The following is a 20149-nucleotide window of genomic DNA, read 5'->3' on the forward strand; positions in this document are numbered from 1 at the left end:
AATGTCCATTTATGATAACTCTCAACAAAGCAGGTGTACAGGGAATGTACCTCAGTATTATAAAGACCATTTATGACAAGCCCACAGCTAACATCACACTCAATGGGCAAATCTGAAAGCTTTTCCTCTTAGCTAAGTTTCTTCTAAGAAACAAGACAAGGATACGTGCTTTTGCCACTTTTATTCAACATAATATTGGAATTTCTAGCCAGAGCAGTTAGGAAGGAGAAGAAATAAAAGTCATAGAAAACAGAAAGGAGGAAGTAAAGCTTACACTATTTGTGGATGACATGATACCATATATAGAAAACCCTAATATCACCACCAAAAATTGTTAGAATTAATAAATTCAGTAAAGTTGCAGGGTACAAAGTTAATATATAAAAATTTGTTCCATTTTAATACACTGACAACAAACTACCTGAAAGAGACATTAAGAAAACTGCCCCATTTATAATTGCATTAAAAAAATAAAATACTTAGGAATAAATTTAGACATCGAAACCTACAAGACATTAATGAAAGAAACTGAAGAGAGCATGAATAAGTGGAAGGATATTTCTTGGTGATGGAGTGGAAGAATTAATATTGTTAAAATGTTCATATCACCCAAAGCAATTTACTGATTTGGTGCAACCCCTATCAAAATCCCAATGGCATTTTTCTCAGAAATAGAACAAACAATCCTAAAATTTGTATGGAACCACAAAATAATCTGAATAGCCAAAGCAATCTTGAGAAAGAACAAAGCTGGAGGCATTCCTATGCTCCCTGATTTCAATCTATATTACAAAGCTATAGTAATGAAAACTGTATGGTATTGACATAAAACCAGACATATAGATCAATGGAACAGAATAGAGAGCCCAGAAACCCATTCATATATGGTCAATTAATTTATGATGAGGGAAGCAGGAATATACAATGGGGAAAGGACAGTGTCTTCAATAAATGCTACTGGGATAACCGAACAGCCATATGCAAAAGAATGAAACTGGACCGCTGTCTTGCACCATATACAAAAATTAATTCACAATGGATTAGAGGCTTAAATATAAGATGAGACATCATAAAACTCCTAGAAGAAAACATAGGTGGTGAGCTTTTTGACATCATTCTTGGAGACATGTTTTTGTACGTGACTCCAAGGGTATGGCACTGAAAGCAAAAATATACAAATGGGACTAGATCAAACTAAAAACCTTCTGCACAATGAAGGAAACTATCAACAAAATTTTTAAAAAACTAAATGAGAGAAAATATTTGTAAATCATAGGTCTGGTAAGGGGTTAATATCCAATATACGTTTTAAAAAGGCATACAACTCAATAACAAAAAAAAGTCTGAATAAAAAATGCTCAGAGGATCTAAATAGACACTTTTTTCAAAGAAGACATACAGATGGCCAATAGGTACATGGAAAAATCTTCAGCATCACTAACCCCCAGGGAAATACATACCAAAACCACAATGAGATATCATCTCATAAAGTGAGAATGACCATTACAATAAAGGTAAAAAATAACAAGTGTTGGTGAGGATGTGGAGAAAAGAGAGCCCTCATGTCTTATTGGTGGGAATGTAAATTAATGCAGCCACTCTGGAAAACAGTATTGAGTTCCTGAAAAATATAAAAATAGAACTACCATATGATCTAGCAATTCCACGTCTGGGTATTTATTTGAAAAAACCTGAAGCACTAACTTGAAAAGATACCTGCACCGCTATGTTCACGGCAGTGTTAGTCATAGTAGCTGAGATATGGAAACCACCAGAGGTCCCATTGATGGATGAATGGAATACTACTCAACCATTAAAAAAGAGAATGAAACCTCGCCATTTGGGACAACGTGGATGGGCCTCTGGGGCATTACGTTTAGTGAAATAAGTCAGAGAAAAATACTATATGCTCTCCTTTATATGTGGAATGTGAAAAGTAAAACAAATGAATAAACAAAACCAACCACAGAGATGCAGAAAACATGTTGGTTGCCATAGAGAAGAGGAGGTTGGGGGATGGGTGAAGAGGGAGAAGGGGGTCAAGAGGTACAGAGTTCCAATCATAAAATAGATTACCATGGAAATGTAATGTACAATATGGTGACTATAATTGACAACATGGTACTGCATATTATACAACGTTGTGGTGGTAAGGAAGGTAGGCCCCCTGAAGTGTCATTTTGCATTGTATACAAATATCAGATGGTTATGTTGTACACCTGAAACTATTGCTTTATGTCAATTATACTTCAATAAAAAATAATAAATAAGTAAAATCTGTTTTAAGTGGGGAAAAAAAAAGAAGAGAGAGGGGGAGGGGAAATGAAGAAGCGTAAGTAAATTTTACGCTCCTTGCCTGAATGCGGTGTGTTGGACCTGAGTTTTGGTTCATAGTTTAGAAAAATATCTTAATGTTGTCTTCATGATGTTTCTTTCTTCCTATCCTTCCTTCTTTAATTCTACTCACTCTGCTTATGGTGATGAAGCCTGTTTGGAAGTTTGGCCTCATCTTGATTGGCACTGCCCATTGTATAGCCAAAAACTTCCCATGGTTGGCTAAATGGAATAGTTAGCTATTAAACTGATAGTTTGGCCTCTCATTGGTGTGTCTAGGGCTCTGGACTAGAATTTCTCATCAGTGAGTCAGCTTTTGATCAAAATACATATAGAACATATCAACATTTCTCCTAGTGAAGAAAACATCTTGACTTTTGGAGGTCAAAATGCTCTAAGGGGAAAAAAACAAAACTACATATCTTAGAGGGTTAAATGGTAACCAAGGACTAATCCTCTCCATCTCAATTTCATTTAATTTTAGATGTATGAGATTCTAAGATATATATGTATCAAGATGCTCAGAGAGATCTAACTTTAATAATTTTTAGAAAAGTTTTACGTGGAAATCAGTGACAGTAGTATAGAAATAAATGCTAGATTATCAATTTTATTAATATCATGGCCTTAATAATCTCCTTCCTGTGTCTCCACATCTCCTACTCTGCCCTTTCTCTTTCCAAAAGCACATGCACATACACATAACATACCACCCACACATACACATAAAACCTTTTCTCAATAGAAGAATCCCAGACAGATAAATGAAGCTCCCTTCCAGGGTGCTACATCCAAGCACAGATATAATTTCACTTTAACACATGATACTGACTTTTAAATTAGCTCAAATTATTGAGCAATATTGTTAAAAGATATCAGGGGTCAGAAAGGCAGCAGTGGTGGTGGAGGGGAAAGATGCTTTGTCTCCTTGGCTCATAATTGGTGTTTTAGGTGCATAAAGATGGTAGTGGCAGATCTGTGTCAGAGAGAGTAAATTATTAGTGTAAATGTTTTCGAGTCTCCAGAGAGAGCTTCTGTCTTCTCTGGAAGAGATGTGCATGGTCAGGCTTCTACCCGAGACCTTCTGGGACTTTCATATCATTTTACAACACAGAACAGAGCATTGTCAACCACCAGTTCCCAAGGGCTCAGCCATTGAACAAAATTATCTTAGGGAATAATTGTTATGGCTTCTATCGTTAATGGTATTTTCTGCAGATCCTGTTCCCTTGTGCATGGCACTTCCTTTATTTAAATGAGAGTGAAAGATGGGAGATCATTAGGCCTAATGAGTCCAGGAAAGCAGTAGCAGGGGAAGATAGGTTGCCCAGAGAGTACTCTACTCACAAGTCTCTCCTCAAGTGTAGAGTCATTGACAGGAGGGTGAGGAGATGGGGTAAAATTTGTCAGTTCTATCTTTACCAGTTTGTCCACTACCTTCTGTCTCTGCTGCTGGTCACCCTAATAAAAGCCACCATCCTTTCTTGATTAAATGACCTCAAGGACTTCCTCACTACATCTTCCTGCTTTTACTTATGTTCCTTCATTATCCAAGGTCCATCCAACAGATGTCAAGATCGTTTTAAGACAAAAATCAGATCTCCTCATTCCACAATTAAGCCTCTCAATGACTTTCTGTTGTTCTAAGAAAAAATACAAGCTCCTACCTTACAGTCTAGCCTCTGTCACTCTTCCCTGGTGCCATCCTAGGCCATTCTCCCCACTTCCACTATGACAGCCTTAAAGCCTTCTTCCTGTTGCTTCAACTCTCCCATATCTTTCTCAACTCAGGGCCTTGGCCTTGCTATTACTTCTGCCTGGGACATTCTGACTCCAGATGTTGGCCTGGGTAAGTCCTTCTTGAAATGCATATCTTGGTGCAAACATCGCTTCCTCAGAGAGCCTCCCCCCTTTTTTTTAAATTCATTTTTGAGAAACAGGGAGAGAGAGTGTGAGCAGCGGAGGGTCAGAGAGAGAGGGAGACACAGAACTCGAAGCAGGCTCCAGACTCTGAGCTAGCGGTCAGCACAGAGCCCGAAATGGGGCCCAAACCCATGAACCGTGAGATCATGATCTGAGCCAAAGCCGGATGCTTAACCGACTGAGCCACACAGGTGCCCCCAGAGAACCCTTATCTGATAGCCCTACCTACAGCATTGTTTCTTCCTTGCTGATCTTTGTACATAACATGATCCTGTTTTCTTCAGGGCACTTACCACTGCCTGAAATTCTCTTGCTCATTTATTTGTTTTGTGTTTATTTTCTGCTTTCCCATTCCCTATTAGAATATAAGCTTCTTGAGAGTAGGGATTTTGTTTCCTTGACTCTATAATTACCTAATACTGCATCTAGCACATAGTGGGCACTTGATAAATGTTCTTTAAATGAATGAATGAGAGAAATAACTTGGTCTCTCCAAAGTCTACTTTTTTTCCTCAATGTATAGTCAAAAAGCATCCTCTCTTCCAAATCATTGCCCTAAAAAAGCCCCAAATCACTACTTAATAGCATGTGTGCACATATAATGCATACATCTACATGCACACTCAAAATTGAGGATAAAACTAACACATCATATTTCCCTCCTCAGTTTCTGAGCTCTACTTTACTTTTTGCAAGAAAAAATGACTTGGGTTTAAAAAACAGGAGGGTCCTGCCCTGGAGTTTTGAGAGGGCCTTCGTGGGCTGAGCCCATCCACACACAGGTGGGGCCATGCAGCGTGCAGGTGAACTGACTTCAAGAGCCAGCAGGTGGATTTCCGACTCCCACCAAAGAGAGAGAAACAGCCTTTGCGAGATCCTCTGCTAGCAGATGCGAGCCAGTGCCTGAGACCGAGAGCTGGGGAGGGAATGCTATTTTTTGATGCTTATTTCAAAGACCTGGGAATAATACTCTGTGATACAATGAAATGAAAAGATAAACTGTGTTTGCTTCATCTCCCAGGGTCATTGATTTTTTACTTCTAATGGGCATTGAAAAGGTTTGTGCAGCTATTGGGAGCCTCAGCTCAGTGAAGGCTTTACAAAAACGGAAAAAGAAGACTTGTGGGGAATCAAACAAAAACCAAGCCTTAGTCTGAAGAAAAAAAAAAAAAAGACTAGATTACACTAATTTACTGAACACTCCCTAAACCCCCAAATTATTTTTCTCTTGATCTGAGATCGAAACCAGAGATTGTTTGAAAGGCATCTGGTGAATTAGTCCAAACCTGAAGTGAACCCTATCTTCTAAAACAATTGAACCAGAGCCACACTGGAACATCAAATTATTAATGTTTTCCAAACTAACCCTCTCTGAGTCTCTGGCTGGTGTTGTATAAAGCTGCAACACCAACCTGTCATTTATTCATCTTTGCTTCCATCCTGCCTCCTGCTCCTATCCACCATTTCTCCCTTCTGTGCAGATACCAGCCTTCGGTAATGGGACCAACCTCTGTGCTGCACGGTGGAATGCAGACTGTCCTGCTTCCATGATCGTGAGGGATGCTGCTACGTCGAACAGCTGGGCCCAGTCACCACCTTTGATTTCACATCATGGGGGAAAGAGGAGTATCTTTTCAGTGAGGGCATACTTACTAGATGAATTGGGGAGAAAGGGAATATACGATGGAATAAAGGAAGAAAACCTGGAATCGGGATGAGAGGGAAGAAGACCAGAAAGTAAACGTAGAGCAGCAGTGGTAAAGATAGAGATTCGGTGGAGGACAAAGGAAACGAAAGAAAAAGAATAGGAATATTTGGGGGGATGTGTATTTCAGGTTTGTTTTTTCATTCTTTCCAAGGCAAATGGAACAAGTTTTGATTACACACATGCCTCTTCAATCTGTGCTATGCTCAGTGTGAGCTCCTGTCTGTACAGTAACCTCCCCTGCCTCCCGCCCCAGGAGGTAAGAAGCATCATCTTCATAGATTACCAGAGTTGAATGGCACTTTCTAGAACTTCTAGACCAATGCCCCCATTTTACAGCTGGAGGACCTGAGGCACAGAGCAGTAGGGAATGTACAAACCCAGCCCTCAGATTTTTGGTGTGGTGCTGTGGACATAGCCCGAAGATACATTCTTTACCTTGGCCATGATTCTGCATGAAATGACAAAGAGAAACCCCGGAAGAAGGATCATTGGCTTATAAGGAATCAAGTATTGATGCTTGAGGGGTCAGGCTGGGTTAGCAGTCACCTTAACAGAAAAAGCGATATTTCTTTGAAAAATTGTAATACTGGTAATAGATCTGCTGGAGAAGTATGGATGAGTGATTCTTATCTATGATACGATTGTTGGAGGTTCTAAGGAAGCATTATGTCTACTTTCTGGTAGTTATGTCATGACATATCTGAGGAAGGAAATTGAAAGGTCAAACCCCACATGAGAGCCATTCCAAGGAAGGAAGCACCAAAATAGGTAATCAAAAGGCATGAGTAGATGCTGACTCCCTAGGACTTCCACCCCGGTGTTAGAAGAATGGTAGGTCCCAACAGAGGGAAGAGAGGAGGAAGTCTTTTGGAAGCAGGGTGATGGGGACTGCTTCTCAGAGCCTGCAGGCTTCCCAGGGACAACAAGCCTAGTACATTTGAATTTCCACCTCGTAGGAATTTCAGAAATTCAGAAGCTGAAATCAGCCTGGTATCAGCCTGAGCAGCATTTTCTTTCCCATCCTACTGCATTACTTCTCTCAGGACACATTTTTATAAGGAGCCTGTGCATTTAAGAAAAAGACCCCAGCCTGTTACGTATAACCCTGCAGACACCGAGGGACTCACCAGGTTTTCCTAGTGGGCAGGGGCTCCGCACCCTGCTTACCTGTCATAAATAACCCATTTACCTGGAGCTAATTAGCCAGACTTCAGTGTGGAGTCCCAAATTGCTATGCTAATGATGGCAGCCCTCCCCTCCCAAGCAGTGCTGATTTCTCAGCTCAGCATGAGGGACTTCAATAATATCTCTTTCCAATGATATAATTTGATTCCTCCATGGGAGGCTGCTCTGGTCCTAGCTCACTTAGCACTAAATCTCTTGCTAGATAGTCTCATTACTTAATCTTTTCAGGCCCCAGACCAGCCCAGGCCTCTTATTTATTTATCTGGGGCCCTGTTTACTTCCCTCTTGTAAATTACTTCTGGCTCCTGGCCGTCTGATCGCTGCAGTGATAGACTAATAGCTCAGAGCTACCGCATTTGCCTTGTGTGATGAGGCAAATAATATGCTTAACTTATGGGAGAGAAGTGCACCCTCCATTTATTTCAGTGGGGGAAAATATTACTCAGGGGAAAGGGCCAAATCATTTACCTAATGGTTGCTGGTGGAAGTTGGTGTAATTACTGACAGAATTATGTGAAACAAATTGCCATGTGCATAAATCTAAACTTCCAGTTTCTCAAAGGCAGAGAGAGAATTTTGGCAGTTGGCAAGGGTACTCCCTTTCTGATGGGTGGGTTTCTGAGAGGGTGTTGGCAGAAAGAGGATCTTGGCCCTCTGGTTTGCTTGGCAAGCAGGATGCTCTTCCTCAGCTCCAAACTCTTTAAACATCTAAGGCCCTGGCAGGCAACCTACAACCTTCCAGCCTGTCCAGCCCACTGCCACCTGCTGTAGTAAATAATGTTTTATTGGAACAGAGTCACACCCACCATTTACATAATGCCTGTGACCCTATCTGTGCTATAGTGGCAGAGTTGCATAGTTGTGGCAGAGACTGTATGGCCCCCAAAGCCAAAAATATTTGCAATATGGCTCTTTATAGAAAGTTTGCTGATCCTTGCTCTACCAGAAGAATCTTCAAATATTTCATATGGAGATGAAGGGATTAAATTGGATGACTCCCCTTCACTTTCCTGCAGATAGTTCAATCCCATAGCAAGGAAATTTGAAGAAAATTAGAATGTTATCTCACTTTGTAGGGCTTCTGAAACTATTCATTGGCTTTTCTCAGTAATTATGTGGTTTGGTAGGGATTGTGAGCCCAGCTGACAGAAGAGAAAACGGAGACTCTGAAAGGTGAAGTGTTTTGCCTAAGTCCTTCAGTGAGGAAATTGCAGAACCAGGATTCATGCCTTTACAGTCAGACTCCAAATCTTATGTCATTTTAGTTGAACCTCACTTCTTCCCAAGGTAAAGAAGGACAGAGGCCTCGGCAGTGGGAGAGGATGTATTTTGGCAGAAGTGCTGCCAAAAGGGGTCACGTGAGCAGCCAAGTCACAAGGAAAACCAGAGCTAGAGGAGAAGTGAGGGGGTCTTGCTTTTCTCAGTTCACCTTCACAGGGGTAGATGGTAGAGCAGATGTAAGAGTACTTTATCATGAAACACAATAGCCATTTGTCAGGCAGCAAGAGAAAAGCCAAAAAGAAGAAAGCCTGGGTGATAAAAGTTTATTTTATGACTCGTATTGTCCATGCAGTGCCGATTGCCGAGGAGAGAGCCCAGTACGTAGGGCCTCCTTCTAGGGGAGGTGAATGCCACCAGCTGTGCTGCAGCAGGGCTGCCGGCCTTGGCTCTTGCACCCTCTGGAAGCCGTGCTCTAGGCTTGGGGGCAGCCTGCAGCCAGACTCAGATGCCCTGCACTTCGGCAGTGAGTGTGAGAAGGGTGGGGTGTCCACAGGCCTGCAGCCATGAGCAGTGTGCCCACGGCCGCTGTAGATATATCTGGTTCAAAACGTGACCTACAGCTCCTCTTGCAAAGCAGTCTTTGGGCTCTGCACCTGGGAAGACAGGAGGGCACAGTGGAAATGATAGTAAATAACACAACCATGGAGCAGCCGCTACGATTTGTTGGATGCTTATAAAGCACCAGGCATTGTTCTAAACCCTATAATCTTCATGATCTCACTTAATCCTCACAATCGTCCTGTGAGGTGGGTGTAACTATTCCGTTTTATCGAAGAGGAAATGAAACTCAGCGATGATAAAAATTTTGCTCAAGCGAATGTGTAAATGGTGGAGCTGAGAACTGAATCTGCCTGACTCCTTAACTGTTCCACGTAGCAGGGGTGGGAGATGGGAAAGCCGTACACATAGAGCCAAGTGGCCATAGAGTAGCTCAACCACGTGGATATATAATTTTGCTCTTTAGAACCTCAGTGTTCAATGTTTGAATGAATGTAACAGCCAGGGTTGCGGAGACGATCAAAGGTGATGGTATATTTTCAGCTAAACCTTCTGTCTGACTCAGTAAGAGCTCAGCAGGCCCCTCTCCACTTTCTTCCCTCTTCCTGTGCCTGATAAAACACAAATCCAAGCTTTTCCATCACTGCCATCATTATCCATGATATTCTGCTGAGCTCTGCAGGGAGTGGGATACACAGACCCAGCCTCGCCCTTTAAGGCACTTTCTGCCTAGATGGACATATATCTACCTATGTATAAATGAATATACATTTATGGACTATGCCAGCAGCGAGAGAACATCCCACCAAATGTGAATGGTGGTATGTTTATCACATGCTTGTGAAGGGAAGTTGTGTTTTAGAGGAAGATGTTTTTACAGTTCCTTCATCCTTGCTGATCTGCTGCTCGGGAAGATAGAAAGCAAAGAGAAATTTGGAAATAGGTAGGTGCTACAAGTGAGGCCTCACTGTCACTATCTTTTGATCAAGCCACAAAGGATTTTGGTTCAGTCCTCTCCTCTCCTGGAACTGGCATGGATTGTTGAGTACTGATTGGCTGGCCTTCAGTAGGAGATCTGGACACACAAGAGAATTAACATTGTTTTGTGTTGTACTACATGCTGGGCAAGTTCTTTCTCTGGCATTTTCAATTTTTCCTTCCAACCCTGTGAGGTGGGACGTCTTACATCCATTTGATATGGAGGGAAGAAGTTTAAAGAACTTATGGCCTTAGAGTTATAAAGAGATGGAAACAAGATCAGAACCCATATCTTTCCAACCTGGAGCTCATTATACATTGCACATCAGGTCATGTCTTCACTCTGAGAAGGAGAGGTACCCTCCACCTTTCTCATGACATCCCAACTGTCTCCAAAGAATTTCTAGAAATTATTCCAGGGTCTGTATATAGCTTCTTGGGGTGTGATTGCTTCCAGCTTAGAGAAACTGGGCTTTTTTGAACTCTCAAAATTACTACTGATGGAAACCTGCAGCAAAGGAGAATAAGGAAAAACTAACAAGCACCAACAATGACAACACAAAGCCATGAAGTGGGACTAGTGTTAAAGATCACAAGGTCCTAGGCCTAGAGCCCTCTGGGTCTTTGTGACTCTCCAAATTTCATCTCTGCAGCTCGCTGCTTGGCATCTCCATTCATTCGGGTGTTCCCCTGTGATGGAACCCTAGCGGACTGGCGCTATATCCTTATTGCTTTGGTCTCTGGACCAGTCACCCTGGCCAGAGCCTGAGCCTATAAGCAGCCCAGTCTGGGTCATATACCCACCTTCTGTTGCTGGAAGGAAGCTGGATGGATTCTCGGCAGACAGAACTGAAAGCAAACATAGCTCAACCAGGTGGAGTTCTGACCATGATTCCAAAGGTCACAGTCACCTTATATCCAGAACATTATTGGCTTGAAGTCAATAGCCATGTTGAGAGAGCCTTGTTATTTCATTCCTTCCCTCAAATAGGGAAGACACATCTGTAGCTCTTCCCAGGATTCACCTAAAGGGAGCTAAAGACACACACTTAACAGGACTGGGAAAACATCGATGCTGCTGGAAGAGCAGTGAACATTTGAATTGTTAAGACTGGGGAAGTAATGGGAAGAAGGGAAGCAACTTGGAAAGCCCATGCCCTTGTTTCCAGATCTAAGACACAGCATCCTGCAAGCGTGGCTGGACTTTAGGAGAGCAGAGGAGGCTTGATACAAGTCTAGATCTCTCCTCTGCCTCCCTCTCCCCTTTTCATTACTGTCATGTCCTCATTTACTTCTAATCCTGCCATTTCAAAACTGCCTTTTTAGTTTAGAAGTTCACCAGGTTTTATTTTCTCTGCATCTCTATGCCTTCTTATTCATATCTAGAAGGCTCTTTTCAGTAGGCTCCTATTGCCTAATTAAATGCCACTCTTTAAAACTCAGCTATCATCTCACCTCCTCCAGGAAGTTCTCCCTGATGTCACTGGTTTTATGTATTAGAAAGACTTTCTCTGGCCCTAGCCTCCTAGGCAAACTATTATCTGAGGATCAACCATACATACTTCTGAGACTAATGCTTTGCGTGACTTTATACCTAACTATAAGCTACTTGTGAGTGGGGAATTGTGTTTTCATTTTTTATTAGCAAGGTATAGTACAGTGCTAAAATATTTTTATTGGAAAAACTGAGTAAGTGATGTCTTAGCTCAGGCTGTTATAACTAAATACCAAAGACTGGGTGTCTTGTAAACGACAGATATTTATTTCTCACAGTTCTGGAGTCTGGAAGTTTGTGACCAAGGTGCCAGCATGGTTGAGTTTGGGTGAGAGCTCTTTTCCTGGCAGATGGCCATCTTCTTGCGGTATCCTTACATGGAGGAGAGAGAGCAGAGGTGGGGAGAGAAAGGGAGAGAGAAAGATGGAGAACAAGAGAAGAGAACTCTGGCCTAAGGGCACTAATCCCAACACGAAGACCTTCCCTTTATGACCTCATCTAATCCTAGTTACCTCCCAAAGACCTCATCTCCAAATACCATCACATCACTGGTGAGGACTTCAATATCTGAATTTTGGTAGGACACAGACATTTAGTTCACAACAAATGGGAAGTAGTGCCATAGAGTAGATGTTGATTTTATAGAACTGATTACCTCAGAGGTATTTAAAGTGGAGGATATGAACATCAGTCTTAAATGTCTAGGTAGGCATTTACCAGATGTGTTCTGTCTTAATAAATGTTCAACAAAAGCAAAAGAAAAAAAGTGTCCTGGTCAAACCAGTTTGGAAAATGTTCTAAAGGAAATATGGAAGGCTTCCTGATTGTAGGACTTATTCGAACCTTTATTTTATTAATAGGCATTGTGAATTTCCAAGAGGTGAAAACAAGCATGCAACTAGTTCCCAAACATTTTTTGACTGTGGAGTCTGTGTCCATGGTGCATTTGGTGGGTCTTGAGATTTATAGGACTGGTATTGAGATGCTAAAACTTTTTTATAAATTAGGTTAATCCATAGGTAAAAGAGCCTGAAAAAAATACGGAAGGCAATTCGCTCTTTCCTCTGGGAATGCTGTGGTGATCAAAGCAGGTTGGTGATTCTGAGGCACCATTTAACTGCAATCTACTTTGGCCCTTGAGAGCCTTCTCATTGTTGGTTCTGATACAGCGCCAAGGTCCCTCTCCAGGCCCTTCCTTCTACTGAGGTCCAGAAGCATTACAGAGGCTTTCATAACACCCCCACCTCTTTCTCCAAGCTTCCCCTGATTTGCTAGAGGCAAGGTGTCCTTTTTCCTCTATGCCATTTGTCTAAACTTGCTGGTCTTCTCTCTTTCCGGGGCACACCGCCCTCAACATTTCCCCTTGGACTCTATCTTTGTGGAACTCCTCTGGCCTCAAGTGCAGAGAGTAGCTGGGCCTGCTGAGGATTCTGAGTGGGTTGTGGGAACCCAGATTCCGGCCTGAATCCAATATCCTTACTGTAGTCCACCCAGTTTCCCTCCAGAGGTGGAGTGAATTCTTCCCAGCAAAATCGTATGAGATGGATGCCTACAAGTACTCAGCACCTTCCTGAAAGCCGTGAATATTTATATGTTCACTGGGTGGGCTACATTCCACCTTAGAGTCCTTTCCTGCTCTGCCACCCTATCCCTCAGGACTGTAGTCTGATCCATGTACCTTCCATGGGGAGAATGGCGGTTAAGTGGTGCCTCAGAATCACCAACCTGGATTGATCACCGTGGCGCTCCCATAGGAAATACTGAATTGCTCTCAGATACTTTTTCTTCTTCCTGAGGCTTCAGATCAAGGAAATGCTACACCACCTCGGGGCTGCTGTCACCTCTGAAATGTTGGTGTCAGATGCTTGCACAAAGCATACAAGCACAAAGGAAACCTACAACACACCCTTGCACCTCCCTTCCCCTTCTGCCCAAGCACTAGTTTGACCCATTACTACCCCCATGCTTTTGCTCATGCTCATTTCTCCTGCCTGGGATGCCCAACCTTCCCTTTCAAGACTTACCCAAGACTAGATATGGTGCCGTGTGGTTCTTAAGAGTGAGGGTTCTAAGGTGGAAGATTATTGCAAACATTAAATGAAATATTCCCCAGAAAGCATTTATCAGACTGCTTGGTGTTCAGTAAATGTCAGTGGCTTTTATCTTGTCCTCAAGCCTCAATACCCCCCCCCATTAATGAAGACCGTGTGGCAATCTCACCCCACATTGGTCCCCCAGACGCCTCACTGTGATCTTCAGAACCACTTTGATCACACTTCTGATGATACTTTTGCATTGTTTTAATGGACTGATGTTCATCTTTTGGGACTCTGAAGTCCTGCATGAGAGCCTTTCAAATGTTGGGGTCTGAAGAATTTGACACCTACAGTCCAAGAAGACCAGATCCCCTCCTCTGGGTGCAATCAGGGAAGCACCCAGAGGATCCCACCTTAGGGCATCCCCTAGGAAGTTCCCCTCCTGTACACACCATTCTCTGTCCCAGGAAAGGCACACCTGACCTGCCTGCCACATGTTACAGGCCTGCCGCCTGAGAGGAGGGCTGGGCAGCCTCTGTGGCCGGTCCACGCAGCCACTAGTGTCATCACATGATCAAGATCAGGCCTTGTAGGTCCTCTGCCTGGTAGGGCTTTGCAAATAGGGTATTTAGAGAAACAGGAACATCTGTTTTTAATTGAAACAATTACTTCACTTCATCTCAGAGTCCCTGGGCTAGGGCCCTGTCTTTGTGGTAACGCCACTTCTCTCTAAAGTTCAGGCCTCTCTGTCTCCAGGTCTTACTTATGTTGTTGCCGGCAAGTGATTTGGGGTGCACTAATTACTACCTGTACCGAGCAGGAATTCTCTGTGGTAAGAGAGACTTCCCTTGCCAGGAATCCCCTCTCTAATTTTCTGCACCGTGAAAACTTCCATTCTCTCTCATTTGAAATCTCTAAGTTTTTGGACTCAGGATGCTTTTACATGGAAAGGTTTGGGAGAAGCCAGCTAATTTATTTTCCCAGGTTATGTCATCGAAAGCTGATTCCATTATTTATTCCAGAAAAAATGTGTGTTTTCATACACTTAGTGTGTAGACATACCATAAAATGATCTATTGATCTGGAAGGGTCCTTTGAGATCTTCTCGTTTAGGCATGGCAGATAGATTACATCTTGAATGCCAGCTGTGATTAGATCAATGGCACCCAGGGTCATACGATGAAAAGGATTCTGAGGCCCATCCAGACTCAGGCAGGCACCCTGAGATCTATTACACCCAGTTGCCAAGGAGTCAGTAACGAGAGTGGGAGGAATTCTCTAGGTACGGTTACCACTGGTGAGGGTCAGGCTCTCCATTGTACAGATGAGGAACTTGTGCCCAAGAACAGAAGGCAGCTGGGTGCTGTTAGCCCTCAACAAAACCCCAGTTTGAGAGGCGCCTCAGTGGGCAGTCGGTTAAGCCTCTGACTCTTGATCTCAGCTCAGGTCGTGATGTCACAGTTGTGAGTTCAAGCCCCAGTTCAGGCTCTGAACTGACTGTATGGAGCCTGCTTGGGATTCTGTCTCCTTCTCTCTGCCCCTACCCAACTTGTGTGCTCTGTTTCATGCACACTCTCTCTCTTTCAAAAATAAATAAACTTAAAAAAGAAACACCCCAATATGAGTTGGAAAAGGAAACCTCTCCTGGGCTGTCAAATGCTCCAGGGTCATGGATTTGAGATTATATCTTAAATGAATGACTCCTAAGAAAAATTCCCACTACCATGGTGGAGGGAGGAGGCATAGAGCTATCTCAGCAGGGTCTCTGGCCAGTGGCCACTTCCCAGGGGTCTAAGGAGCTTCTGTGCAATTTGGCTCCTGTCACCATTTCCTGTGGTCTCTCCTGAAGGATACAGGCAGTTCAGACATCAGCCATCAGCCATTGGGAACACTCCTTATAGTTGAGAGCTTGAAGAAGATTCTGTGCAATTGAATGGTTCAAGACTGTGAAATACAGACAGACCTGGGTTTGAATTCTGACTTTGACGGTTTGGGGTCCTTGCCAACTTACTTCATTTCCCAGAGATTCAATTTTACTTTATTTTGTTTTGAAGTAGTGATACTAACACTTACCTCATTGAACTGTGTACAATTTAAATGAGATGACCCACGTAAAGCTTCTAGCACTGTGCACAGCATTTAACTAACACTGTCCCAGCCAATGTGTGCTATTTTTATCATCTGACTCCATGTAGCACATGTTCCGCTGTCAAAAGGCTCCATGGCAGAGAACGTACCAGGTTATTGAGTAGCCCCAGGGCTCTGGGAGTCTACAGTCTTGGAGCAATAGAAAACAAGATGACAGAATACTTATTATTTTTCTAAAGTTATTTTTCACCTACTTAAAAACGATTTCAGTAAATAATTTTGGAAATAAGTACTAAATCACAGGTTTGCAAGACATACAGTCTACTCTCTGGAAATTGTTTTCATTACCATGAGGTTGTAGAGAGGAGCTGACCCATGCTCGGAATGAATGGCTCAGGAGGATGTGTGGGATTCGGATTCTGTTGACCTAAGGTACAAGAGAAATGCTAGAAAAGGATGAAGAGGAGCTCCCACAGGAAATTCCCTCATTAATGCCCGTCTTCATTGCCAGAAACCTCAACAGAGCATTAAAATCCAAATCCTCACTGTGGAGAGGTTAGGAAGTTCTCCAGTAGTGCCCCCAAAGAGCTGTGTGCTCCCCTTTCCCCAGGTCAAAGCACTTTCCGGCATTCACATACTCCCTGTTCTTCCTCCCCATCACTCATCTGTAGTTGTGCTGCCAGAGGATCAGTGAAGGGGGGTTGTGAAGAGGCAGGTGGGGTGAGCAGAAGTGCCTGAATTCAGCCTATCTGGGCTTGAATCCTGTGGTTCTGATCTCAGGAAGATTGTTTCATCTCTCAGGGTCTCAATATTGTCACCTGTTAAATGGGAATGATAACAGTATCTATCTTACAGGATTGCTGTGGGGAAGAAATGAGTTAATGTATGTAAGTGCATAGAACAGGACCTGGAACCCAGTAAGCGTTCGGTTCATGTTGGCCAACATCATTGTTGCTAATGCAACGGTGGGGGGAAGGAGGTGGGAAAGTCACTTTGGAGAATGTCCCATATTCTCATGGACTTTTCTAGACAGGAAGGATCATTCTCCTCATTTCTATCTTTCCTGGGTTTCTCCTACCTGTACTTTCAGTGCTATTGCTAAAATAAACCAAAAATTGGAAAAAGATGATACCTGAGAATTAGGGAAGGTGATATTGGTGGGGAGGCACCTACCAATTTCCCAGCCGTCTGGTAAGTGCTTATTGGATTAGCCTCACCCAAATGCAGGAGGGTGCTTCTCTATCAGTGAGGAGGTGGGTGCCAGGAGAGGTGAACTGACTTGACCAAGATCTCACAGCTCTGTTATAACAGGGTCTCACTAGGAATCAGACTGACATGTGTGACTCTGGAACCCAGCCTGTTTTCCGCCACCTCTCCTGCTGCCCTGTTGCTCAGGAAGATCCCCATCACCCTGCCAACAATAACACCGCTTTCGTGTACCTTGATGTGTCCGCTGCTAAATGAGGCATCTGACCATGAACACACTGAGTGAATCATTTACCGGGCAGCAGTTTTCTCATTAAGAACACGTGTTAGCAAATGAGTCTGTATCTGGTGATGAACGAGTTTTTTTTTTTTGGGGGGGGGGCGCGGGGTCATTTGTCTCCATGCAGAAGAAGGCCAGAAACAAAAGCAGTGATCCCAGAAGAAGCGGAGAGGAGAAGGAAGAATAAAAAATAAGGAACAGACTCTGAATTTAGACAGAAAAGTGAAAGAATATAGTGTGTGGTTTCTGAATTTGAATCCTAGCTTTAATCTTTACTATGTGACCTTGGATGAGTTATTTAACCTTCCTAAGCCTCAGTTTTTTTATCTGCAAGATAGGCATAATGATGCTAATGTTACTGACCCCAGAGGTTTCATTCAGTTGACAAATGTCTGTTGAGTACCCACTCTGAGCTAGACACTCAAATACCATTCCGTTCCAGGTGCTGGGGACACAGCTGGGAATGAAATAGAGCAAAATGCCTGTCCCCAAGGGGCTTATGTTCTAGTAGGAAATTCATATTATAAACAAGGTTAATAAGTTAAACAACTAGTGTGTTGGATGCCAAGAACAGTTATACAGAGATGATTGCATGTGGCTAGGTAAATTTTAGGTGTGGTAGCTACAGAATCCCAAAGTATAAGGTGACATTTGAGCGGTGACCTGAAGAAGGTGAGACAAAGAACTTTGTGGGTATCTGGGGAAGAGCACTATTGAATGAATGCATGCATACATGGGGTTGTGTGGATGAAATATGACCGTCATAAATGTAAAGCACTTAAAACAGTGTCTGACGTATATAGTATGTGCTTGATAAATGTTAGCTATTCTTATAATTTATCAGATTAATCACTGAAGTTGCTGCTGCACCTTTTATTTCTGGCTTTCTGAAAAGTTGTTTTCAAGATAGGCAGAAGGGAAGGCTGCAGAAGCTGCTTCTGATTTGTTGGCAACCTACAACACAACCTCTCTTTCAGGTTGGCCTGGACACAATTTAAGACTTGTCACACATTCAGGGCTGATGCTCACGTTTCCTTATGCATGGAGCCCTTTGGAGAGTTTCCACACTTCCACATAGTCTGTGTTACTTGTTCCTTCCCAGCACTGCCTGGGGCAGGTAACGCAGGCGCTTCCCTGCAAAGGGGACCTAGCGTTCCCTGAGCCCCCACTCTTAGAGCCAGTGCTCTGTAGTTCCTTCACACTTCTGTGTCCACTTCGCTTAATCCTTCCTGGAGTCCAGTAGGACATGAGTTATCACTGCTGTCTGCAAGGTGAGAAAACCAAATGGGGCTAGGGCCGTGGCTGCCTCACAGAGGCACAGCAGTGAGTGGCCTGGGGGGACCCGCTGGCATCCTGGAGTGTCACATCTAGGATAGTTCACATAGTGTGCCTGCCCCCATCTTTCTCCCTGGTGCCACCTCGGGATGGCCAGCCATGCATGGGAATCCAGGGGACAGGGCCTGTGGTAGGCTTGCAGTTGAAGCGAAGTGGAAAGCAGCCCAGTGAGGCAGGCACACATCTGCTAATCCTGATCATAAGAATGTCAGAGTTCAAAGCAACCATGGACCCAGAGAACAATAGCTCCACATACCAGCAGAAAGGGGCATGGGTCACTGCCCCCCCAAACCCAAACAACTGGTCTTTATCCAGCAGAGCCAGGGGCTGCACGGTTTGGCTGGGTCCATCCCAGGAAAAGGCTGACTCACAAGAGATGAGAGAACAGTCCAGAAAGAATAGGAAAATGCAGAAGCCAAGATTGCCCCCAGTGACATATACTTTGGGGCTGAGTAGTGTGGCAGACAAATCACTCCCTTTACCCTCCCACCCAGAATGGAAGCACACCCTGAAGCCACAGAGATAATTTTTACTACAACAATAAAGCAAAATGGAACCACAGGCTCCCCTGGTTCTTCAGGAAAAGATGCTGCGGTCCTGAGCTCCCCCTCTCCACACTGCTTTCTAGAGTGGGACTTTTGGAAGAAAACATTCCTTCAAGGGAATTGAATTAGCCAGAAATATTTCAGATCACATCTTCCCTCCCATTGACTTACAGTTACTGGTCTTGGTGGGGAGTCTGAGGGTGGTGTTTAGAGGGCTTTCAAGGGAAATTCTAAAACAATAGGCTAGACTTTCAAATATGTGGTCATGTTGAGATGTCTTGGGTTGTTTTACCCTGGCTTGGAAAAGGAGCAGACAAAACATCTTGACTTGCTAAAATCTTTCCAGAACATAAATCACTGGATGCTCTTAGAGCTCATGGTGAGATGGGCCCAGTGCCCGTCTCCCATGATCTTCCAGTTGTACTCTGTCCTCTGCCTCAGAGCTGCTCTCAACAGGGCCAGCGAGCACCATTTCTGCCCAGGCCCCAAAACAAAGGTCTGAGAAATGTGTCTTGGTAAGTTTTACAGGAAAACTAGCCTGAAAGTCATAAGATTGGAAGAGGACAAGTGTGATCATGTCACATCCTTCCGTTGTCCCAGAGATGGTTCCTGGACATCTTAAGTATTTCCTGTGTGCCCTGGACAAAAAGGTAAACCAAAGCTTCCAGGTCTTCTGCCCTTGCTCTGGGCTAATAGCTTATGCTGTTGAGACCTTAGGTCTCTAGAACAAGGAGGAAATAAATGGGAGAGAATCACAACTTAAATTTTTTTCAAATATTTTTCCCAGCACATGAGTTATATTTCGGATGTTCCTCCAAAGAATGTCCAGAGAACGAGGAATAGCTATAGGGATGTCCACAGCCCTCTTCATAAACACCTGGTGAATTAACAGAGTGGCTTAGACCCTTATAGCCAGCCGTGTCTGACATACTCGAGATCTTGATTCTGCATTCTCAAGGTAAAAGTCATGTAGGTCAGACTGCTTTGGCCTACTAACTGTTAGCCTGGCATGCTTTTCAATTTCCCTCTTTAATAATCAGTGGTACCAGGGGCATCTAGGTGACTCAGTTGGTTAAGCATCTGACTTCAGCTCAGGTCATGATCTCGCAGTGCATGAGTCTGACCCCTGCATGGGACTCTGTGATGACAGCTCGGAGCTGCTTCGGATTCTCTCTCTCTCTCTCTCTCTCTCCACCCCTTCTCTGCTCATACTCTGTCTCTCTACCTCTTTAAAAAATGAACATTTTTAAAATTTTA

General features: G+C 43.5%; 1 protein-coding gene and 1 long non-coding RNA gene across 3 annotated transcripts in view; one reads left to right on the plus strand and one right to left on the minus strand.

Annotated features, from left to right (window-relative positions):
* The window catches only part of SLIT3 (slit guidance ligand 3), a 593860-nt gene that overhangs the window by 115505 nt on the left and 458206 nt on the right, over nt 1-20149 (plus strand). The gene's annotated exons all lie outside the window — the stretch shown is intronic.
* On the minus strand, nt 8685-13486 carry LOC115294852. Of its 2 annotated transcripts, XR_003910185.1 has the most exons (4): nt 13427-13486; nt 11679-11774; nt 10712-10942; nt 8685-9024 (listed from the first exon to the last, which is right to left on the minus strand). It is a non-coding gene; the product is annotated as an uncharacterized LOC115294852 (long non-coding RNA). The 2 variants fall into 2 exon arrangements; XR_003910184.1 differs by lacking the exon at nt 13427-13486 and having other exon boundaries at nt 11679-11818.

The sequence above is a fragment of the Suricata suricatta genome, chromosome 6 (genome assembly GCF_006229205.1).
Source record: "Suricata suricatta isolate VVHF042 chromosome 6, meerkat_22Aug2017_6uvM2_HiC, whole genome shotgun sequence".
Lineage (NCBI taxonomy): Eukaryota > Metazoa > Chordata > Mammalia > Carnivora > Herpestidae > Suricata > Suricata suricatta.